This window comes from Ceratotherium simum, chromosome 37, assembly GCF_057802395.1.
Source record: "Ceratotherium simum simum isolate JZ-2026a chromosome 37, ASM5780239v1, whole genome shotgun sequence".
In the NCBI taxonomy this organism is placed as follows: Eukaryota; Metazoa; Chordata; class Mammalia; order Perissodactyla; family Rhinocerotidae; genus Ceratotherium; species Ceratotherium simum.
Window position 1 is genome coordinate 8487904 of NC_141936.1, and position 7974 is coordinate 8495877.

Genomic DNA, 7974 nt, shown 5'->3' on the forward strand with positions numbered 1-7974 from the left:
GCACACAGTCGGACATCTGAGAAGCCCTGGTCTGGGGCACGCGCCTCACCGCGCCCACCACGCCAACCTCCCCTCACCCCCTGCAGCTGGCTTAGGTTGCCACAGCGGGGCTTGCGGCCAGCTCCCTCCCTCCCCTCCCCACCACCTTCTCCCATGTGTCCTGACCTCCCAGGCCACTGACTCACTCAGGGAGGCCCCTGACCCTCAGCCCAGTGCCCGGAGGCTGAATGGTCACTCTTGGCTCATGTGCCCGAAGCCACAGAGCTAGCACTGAGAGCAGGTGGGGACCCTGCTCCTGTCTCTGATTCACCCAGGCCAGCCTGCAGCCCATCTTTCAACAGCATCTTTTGACTACATCAGATGGGCCTCAGGCTCCCCCAACAAACAAGTCAGACAGATGTGGTGTAACCCTCGCTGTACCATTTACCAGCTGCGTGATCCTGGGCAAGTGATCACAGCTCTCTGACTTGCGGCTTCTTCATCTGTAAAATGGGGGTAATTATCACATTGACCTCATGGAAGTGATTCATCCGTTCGTTCTCTGTTGTAAACAACAAATGTTTAAGGAGTGGTATCTTGGCTGGGCTGGCAGGTGCCAGATGTCGACAACATGCCAGCAACGCTTGCTGAGTGAGTGAATGAATGAATGAACGAATGCTATGCAAATACGGCTTCACCATAAGCCCTCCCCCTTCCAATAACAAAGCTACCCTGTGCACTTCTACCCCAAAGCCACCTGGAACAGAAAGACATGGGGCTTAAAGCTGCCGAGGCGTTTAAGAAAAACATTAGAAGATGGGGGTGGGGGAGGGGAGCTGTCAGACTTTCCAGCAGTTAATGGATATAGAAGGGTTGGAGCAATTACAAAAATATTTCAGACTGAGAACACATTTGCCTGAAATAGGCAGTAATTGAGGCAGAATTAGAGCTGTTTTTTTAGACAGTTTCACAAACTTTTCATGTGTGTGTGTTTATGTGTGTGGTCTTAAAGATGGAATCCATTTTCTCAGAGTTTCAGAGCCCCCTCATTTAAAAAGAATGACAAGGATGGTTTGAGAGCAGTCCCCAGGCTCTTGTCATGCCCTCTGCATGCTCTCTGAGCCTCCCTAGATCACAGAATTCCACAGCTGGCTAAGGAGCGCAGAGAACACTCCCATGTTTCCTGGACGGGAAACGGAGGCCCTGACCTCCCCAGTGTAAGTAGCTGATTACACGTAGCAGGAGATGGAGATTCGAACCCAGGTCCCCTGCCTCCCGGCCGAGTGCCCTTCACAATACACCGTGCGGGTTCCATGAGTTCATAATACCACACAGTAAACATTGGCCATCAGCAATGAGACAACAGGGCTAGGTCACAAACACATCACGCCAACCAAAGGAAGCCAGACGCCCAAGGCTGCATACCGCGCATTTCCATCTACAGGACTGGCAGGAAAAGGCAAACCAGAGGAACGAATACAGTTCGGGGGCGCCAGGGGCTGGGGGTGCAGGAGGGAAATTTGGGGTGATGGTATGTCCTGTCTCTCGATTGCGGTGGTGGTTACACGAACCGTATGCGTTTGTCAAAGCTCACAGAGCTGTACACTAACAAAGACAAATTCTACTGTATGAAAATTATACCCCAATTTTTAAAAATTGCAGCCTAAAGTAATAATGGTGATGATAATGATGATAATAATAACCTTGAATGCCAAAATACAGTGTGTGTTCAGGGCCACGACAGGGAGGCCCTGGAGACGCCCTGTGGTCAGATCAGGGAGACGCCCTGTTGAGGACAGACAGGCGGCTTCAGTCAAGGATTCTCCAGGGCAGACTCTCCTCCTGGGTGGCTCCCCAGCCGCACATCCCCGAAACCAGCGTGCTCCCCGCTCCCCGCCCAGAGCTGGCTCCACTCCTGCTTCCCTGACGGACGCTGAGTGCCATTGGCCTGCCCCGTCACCCTGGCCCGACCCCCGCCATTGGGACGGCCCCCTCCCCGCTCATCCCAAAGCCCCCATGAGTCACTGATCCTGTGTTCCTCTCGCACACCTTCCCCACCCCGGCCCCCACCCGGGTCTCGGCGCTCACCTGCCATACCTGGGTGATACCCGAGTGATACCAGCCCTCTGGCCTTGGTCCCCCCAGCCCAGCCTGCCCAGAGCTTCTGAGATCCTGCCACTTTCTGGCTCGTGGTCATCAAGGATGTGGTAGGAACTCCCTGCCCGGTTCAGAGACCTCCACACACCAGCCGCAACACACAGTTAACTCCGGCATTTCTCACCGCCCCGTGGGACCTCTGCCCACTTGCTGCCCCCTGATCAACTCTCAGCTGAGAGCAGCCTCAGTATCAGAGTCTGGACCCAGGTGGGGGGCAAAGAGTGCAAGGGAAAGGAGAGAGGCGATGTCAGGGGGTGGGTCGGAGCCGCTGACTCCTAAAATCCCAACAGCCTCTGTCTGGACACCTCCAGCGACGGGGAATTCACTGCCCCCGAAGCAGCCCCTCCACTCTTGCACAGCTCTGAAATCCAAAGCTAAAGTGTGCCCTCTCCCGTGGTCTTAATTCCACCCCTTCTCTGCCCCATGCCCCAGGGAGCAGATATGTGACAACCTGGACCTCGTCCTTCCTGGGGCTTCTCTGTCCATCCGTCCAGCCACTGTTGGTTGAGTGGCTTCCCACTAGATCTCAGGGCAGGGGTTCATTCTAGGGCATGGCCCAAGAATGGTTTAGCTCTCATTGTAACCACATCCCCTTGGTGACTCAGGTTAAACTCACTGTGAATGGAAATCACCCATCCTGCCCGTGAGCTGTGGGTTCCTTGACATGTCTATAATAAACATCACTTATCATAATAAGGAGAACTTGGGAGGGATGTCCAGCACCTAATTGTGACCTCTTAGCCACTGCACTCTCCTGTCTGGCAACCTGAAACAGCAGCATTACTTTCCAAGACACAGGACCTCTCTGATCCCGTAGTGCATACCCTGTGCTTTTAAGGATCAGAACACAGAGGTTGGGACTACAAGTGGTGCGCTGGGGTCACATGGCTGACCATAGCAGTGAAGTAGCTCCCCAGGCCCCCAGTAGCCCAGGCAGTGCCCCCACCCCCGGCCAAGCTGCCCCCGAGGCAGGCCTTTGTCTCAGTGCTCCTTTCTGTTTGGCTGATTATTCATGGGCAGGGTCATTAATCCAACATCACCAGACCTGCAGGCAGGTAGGAAAAGAGATAATATCCCAGGAGAGAACCTTCTGGATCTGTATTGTTAGGTAGCTAGTTCCAGGAACCAGAATCGTCCCCAAATCTCCCCTACTCAGAAAATCCTAATTCCTGCCTTAGATAAACAAGGGTATTCTCTGCCTGGGGTGGGGGAAGCCCATGTCCCTCCCAAATATTCTAAGATCACCCGACCAATGGCCCTGAAATCACGCTGTGTGTTTGGACTAGGGTGGGGGGTGGAGAAGGGGTTTGGGAACTCACCCTTGGGGACCTCCAAAGGGAGGGGCTTGGGTAACCAGGGCACCTGGCTGTAAGTAGAGGGCTGCAGTGGGAAATGCGGGTGCCCTCAAGTCTAGCCCCCCATTCTCTCCATTTTACAGAGGAAAACAGAGACAGAAGAGGTGGTTCTCAAGCTTTCCTGAGTCTCTGACCCTTTGAGAACATGGTGGAAGTTCTGCACCTGTAATCAAGAAAAATGTATATGAACGTACACACCTCCGCATACAATTTACGTACCACTTAAACCTCCTGGATTCCCTGAGAGGCCAGGTTCTGAACCCTCGGATGGGTGCGGAGCCACAAAGAATTCCTAGCTTGGCTGCTCCTTCCAGCCCACCGTCCTACCAGCTTACGACCCATCAAAGGACCCACGCGGTCCTTCACTACTCTGACAGCCTCTACTCTAAAAGAAAGCCCGTGGTGGGAGGGAAATGGGGTTTGCCTGGACAGTCCTGGTGCATTCCTATTTACCCCTTATTCCTAAGAAAAGTTTCCTGGTTCCGATGATATCTTCTATGGTCACCCCAGAGGGAGGTAACCATGCTGTTCCTCCAGCCAGCAGGGTAGCTGTGGGATGGGGGACGGTTTGTTGTTCCCACAGCTGCCATAAGACATGGTCCTATCAGAGAGGACCACCAGCTAGACTTGGCCATCAGCGGAGGGCAAGAGGCTTGTCCTTGCAGGGTTCAAGTTTTCCCATCTCTAATTTACCACTGTGGGACCTGTCCCTCACTGACGCCTTTCCACTCTTCCCATGACTCTCCCCTCTGTGTCTGTGCATCTTCCTTTCCCTTGCTCTGGCTTCCTGGAGTTCCCCTCACTGTTTTTGCTCCTCTTTTTCTCTTAAATTATTCAGAAAATGTTTAACTTGAAAATTAGTTGTACAAGCCACTTTAAGCATTTTCCCCCAAAGTGCATCCTATGAATAGAATAAACAAACCTCAATTATGAAATGATACATGAATGCCTCCAAATTGCAGTGTTTAAACTGTAATTTTCAACGACAAAAACGCAGTCAACAGGATGTGTAGATTATTCCAGATTTCATCAAATCCAGAGGGGAGTGGAATTCCATACTCTGAATAAAATATTCAGCCTGATGACCCTGACCGAAAATTGTTCTCTTTCTATTCTAAAGCACTCAAAACCGGTGAAGTTGGGAGAGGTTATTGATCTCCAGTCATTCTGCTGAGGAACAATCGGATTGATTTCCATGGAGACCAAGGAATCTGAAGATTGCAAAAAGCCCCAGAAGAAATCAGTGAGGTTTTCCTGGGAAATTGATGATGAGCCAGCTAAGATGAGACCTGAGTTACTCTCAGAAGAAGAGAAGACGCCCCACGCTGACCAGGAGATCCAAGACAAAGAACCGCGTTACTACATTCCAATTCAGAGAAACTCCGTCTTCAATCGCAGCATCAGACACAGAACCAGACCCAGACCAAACACGTGGCACCTGGCAGGTCAGTACCAGGGACAGCTATCACAGCTGTGCCTTGACATCCTGTTGGAGTCATCAGGGCTGAAAGGCCCCATTAAATGAAAGGAGAATAAAAGGCATTGAAAATTATGAAGGACAGGTCCAATAAGGTGAACATTTTGAAGCCATTATCTAAAGAATTCAAACCCCCCCAATACATTGACGTGGCTACTTCAGGACAAAGTGTTGACTCACATTATACAATAAGACTGGCTTCTATTTAAAAGAGACGTCTTGTTCTAGGATTCAACAAACACCCCTCCCCTCCACGCATTCTAGGAGGGAGGTAGGGGGCCATGCACATTCGGGAATGTCTGGCACTGCGTTTCCCCAGTGGTGAGGTTCTATCCTGTTCTCTCACTGTCTCCACAATGGCCAGTTTCTGCTGCCCTGAGAATACACGAGATTAATGCCCGGGGAAAAGCTTTGCAGCAGGATCCCTTAACCTTTAAATCAGTTCCTAGCACATTTTATCTGCTCAAATAATATTTGTTGAGCAGAATAAAGTTCAGAAACCTCTACAAATGGGGGATGTCAGAGCTGCAGACCCCTTTCCTTGCGACTTGCCCACGTGGCTGAGTGGGCAGCGTGCTGGGGTGGTGGGTGTGCAATAGTTTGGTAGCTTCAATGGGGTTCTGTGCCAGCCTGAGTGTGCTGGAGGTGGCGACCCCTGCTTCAGATCCAAGGACTTCATTAACTCATTCAAATACCTTCATTAAACTCTGCAACAGAGAGCCTTTTGCCACATGTTAAGACGCCCTTAAAACACAGAGACAAAACAACAATATTTATTATTTCCCCTGATTCTGGAGGTTGATTGGGTGGTTCCTATGTCTGAGCCACTTTGTCTGACCTCTGCAGTCAGCTAGTGGCTCATCTGAGGTTCTCTGGTGGCTAGTGAGCTGGTGGCCCACGGGGGGCCTCAGCTGGGACTGCTTGTCTCTGCTCCACGTGGTCTCTCGTCCTCCAGCAGGCTAACTCGGGCTTGTTCACGTGGCAGCAGGGTTCCCAGAGAGCAAGAGCAGAGGCCACCAGGCCTCTTGAGACCGGGACTCAGAACCCACACTGTCACTTCTTCCACATTCCATTGGTCCAAGCAGCTCACAGGGCCAGCCCAGATAAAAGCGGCTGGAGAAATTGACTCCACTGCTGGACAGAGGGAGCAGCAAAGAATCGGTGGTTGTTTGCCCTCTACCACAAACACTAACAAAATTATGTGTCGAGTACCTTGCTAAGCAAGAAAAATACAATGATTGAAATAATTTAGTGATGGGAGTTGGGTGGTTGGTACATTATATTACTCTCTCAACTTTTGTCTATGTTTGAAATTTTCCATAAATTAAAAGTTAAAAACACATGCTCGCACACAAAGAAAATGGGTGTCCCTGCCCTTGAGGAACCCACAATATCGTAATGATGTTGCTTTACCGCAAGCAATGTGTCCAAGCTTACAAGAGAGATAAAAGCAAAGAACTAGACCCTTCTGGTGGGTCCCCCAACGAAGATGATATTTTAGGTGCATCTTGAAGGATGGGTAAGGACATGGCCAGAGACAGAACAGGAACTAACCTGGCTGAACACTTGTAGGTACTCAGTGGCTACGCCATGTAGGCATTTCAAGGATGTCCTTACCGTACCCATTTTACAGATTTTAAAAAAGAACAACTGAGGCCCAGAGAGTTTGAGTCACTTACCCCAAATCACACAGCTAGTGAGTGGTACAGCTTGAACCAGAGTTCAGATCCTTCTAGTCCCATAGCCTATGCAGATGGAGAAGGGAGTTGGAGAAACTCTGTCCAACTGAAATATAATACAAGCCACATATGTCATTTTAAATTTTCCAGTGGCCACATTAAAAAAGTGAAAAGAGGGTCCGGCCCTGTGGCGTAGTGGTTAAGTTCACCTGCTCCACTTCAGCAGCCTGGGTTCGCGGGTTCAGATCCTGGGCGCAGACCTACACCACTCCTCAACCATACTCTGGCAGCAACCTACATACAAATAGAGGAAGATTGGCACAGATGTTGGTTCAGGGCTAATCTTCCTCAAGCAAAAAAAAGGGGGGGCTGAGATTGGCAATGGATGTTAGCTCAGAGCGAATCTTCCTCACCAAAAAAAAAAAAAAGTAAAAAGAAATGGGTAAAATTCATTTTAACAATACATTTTGTTTAACCCAATACCTCCAAAACATTATAATTTCATCACTTAGTCAATAATCAATATAAAAATTAGTAATGATATATTTTGCATTCTTTTTTTTTTTGCACTAAGTCTTTGAAATCTGTTGAGCATTTTATACCTATAGACCCTCTCAATTTGCATGCTTTTAATTGGAAGTACTTGATCTGGATTTTGATTTCATAAAATGTACAGTCAGAAAAGTAGGTTTACATATCCAGATTGTTCCAAATATCCTTAAAAGTTTTCCAATAACTGAACTGAGTTTCAGTTTTTACATTCAAATTTAAATTAATTTAAGTTAAGAAAATAAAAAACTTACTTCCTCAGTCACACCAGCTGCATTTCAAGTGGGTAATAGCCACATGGGGCTAGTGGCTGCCCCATTGGCAGCCCAGGGTTACAGTGTTGCAAGCAGAGAGAAAATCAGATCCAGCTGCCCAGGTCAGGGGGTGGGGGTTTCTCCGAGCAGGAGAAAAGGTGGGTGTGCAGCTGTGTCTGAAACGAGGCTGGAGAAATGGGGTCGATATGGGAAAAACCTCGAGTTTGTGGCCTCCAAGCGAGTCGAGAATGCTGACGCCAGCGTAGACAAGAACAGGAGTCGCTTCACTCCTGCCAGCCCCAAGGATGCCATTTGTGTCTAGACCATAAATATTTTCATCAGGCTCACAGGTTTATTTTTAAAGTGACTCCCTCATTTCACCTCCCTGGAGTTAACTCCCCGAAACAACCCAGCGCTTCCTGATGCAGAGTCTGAGGAGAAAATGCTGTCCTGTGCTCTGCCTTGGGCCACCCGGCATCCGGCTTCTGTGGTCCACTCCCTAACAACCAAAGAAGGCTTGCGCT